A 1708-nucleotide genomic window follows, 5' to 3' on the forward strand; every position below is an offset into this window, starting at 1 on the left:
GAGCTCACCTCTCCTGTTTAAACCAGAGTTCAGAGGTAAAATGTTTCACCTCTGTGAAGGATTGTGATTCTGTAGCTGTGGATCCAAATAGTGGTTCTCAAAGTGTGGTTCTCTGATCACCTGCATCGGAATCAGCTGAAATACTTGTTAAAATGCAGATTCCTGGGCCTCATCTCGGACCTACTGAATCAGAATCGGAGCCCCCAAATCTGCATTATAACCAGCTGTCCAGGTGACACCGATGTACAATAAAGTTTGAAAAGCAGTGTTCTCCAGTGTTTGTGTCTTTACACTTACTGGGGAATTCTTTGCCTCCATTTTTGCCAATGGAAATCCCTGATCTACTTACCCCGACAGATACAACCCTGACTGCTGCTATGGAGATGAGAAATGTGGGGAGACACCATGGTCAGGGTGCAGGGGAGAGCTGGGGAGCACTGAGATGCAGCAGCTAGATGGGAGGTGGAGAGAGGGACCCAGGGTCTGGACTTAGAATTTGTGCACTTGAGTTGAGGTTGCAAAAAGGCAGGAAGCCCAGGGCAAACCAACCACAAAATTCCCCATGCCAGATATCTGCACTCAGGCATGAATTCAATCCCCACAGCAGTCGTGTTTGGCGATGAGGCTTGGAGGTCAAGGCAGGGCAGGGCTCTGGAGTGGAAAGTGAGACCAAATGCTAGCTCAGCTGACAAGTGCACGTGGAGGGAGGGGGATGGGCCAGGCTGGCTTCCCCTTTCCCGCTGTGGTTGCCTGTGGGAACCCCATCCCATCCTCAGCAGCACAGCGCCTTGCCCAGGCTACCTGGGCTGCCCCGCTCTTACCGGAACAGCTGCCCCTTGATGCTCTCCCACCCCTCTCTTTTTTTTTTTAGGAGTATAGGGGTGCACTTTCCTGGGATATTTCGCTGAAATCCTCAGGGTAGAAAATACCTGGGGTAGAAAATACCAAGAAGCAGTCCGCGTTCCCTGCGAGACTCGAATTACGAGAAGGCCTGTCCAGGGCAAAGTGAGGTCTGAGGACCACTTGCATCAGCTCAGACTGCTGTAACAAAACGCCATAGGCTGGGTGGCTTAAACATTTCTTTCCTCACAGTTCTGGAGGCTGGAAGTCTGACCTCAGGGTGCTAGCATGGTCGGGCTCTGGCGAGGAGTCTCTTGTACACATCCGCTGTGTCCTCCTGTGGCCTTTCTTCTGAGCACTCTAGAGGGAGAGTTCTCCCTCTTTTTATAAGGCCACTAATCCTGTTGGATCAGAGCTCCACATTATATCCTCATTCAACGGTAATGGCCTTCTCAATGCTCTATCTCTACATATAGTCACTCTGGGGTTAGGGCTTCGACACAGGAATTTGCCTTAGACCCACTTGGATCTATAGCACTCAGCATCGCCTGTGTGGGTACGTTTGAAAGGCTCCACCCTACATATCCTCAATCAAGATCTCTACCGGAGTAGAGCCAGAGAATCTGTAAGCACTTCAGGTGATTCTGATGAACACCGATATTTAAGAATCACTAGAGGTATGTTGTATGTAGTTTATATGACCTCAGCGATTTTGAAGTTGGTTTTATTTTCACCCTGTGTTATCATTTGGTGGGTAGCACATTATAATTATTCTTGGCTGAGGTAGGCCTTCCTTTTTATGTATCCTAAACCAGTAGTTCTCAAACTTTAGTCTGGATCTTGTTAAAATGCAGATTCTGGTTCAGCA

The sequence above is a fragment of the Lipotes vexillifer genome, unplaced genomic scaffold, assembly GCF_000442215.2.
Source record: "Lipotes vexillifer unplaced genomic scaffold, Lipotes_vexillifer_v1.1 scaffold215, whole genome shotgun sequence".
Lineage (NCBI taxonomy): Eukaryota > Metazoa > Chordata > Mammalia > Artiodactyla > Lipotidae > Lipotes > Lipotes vexillifer.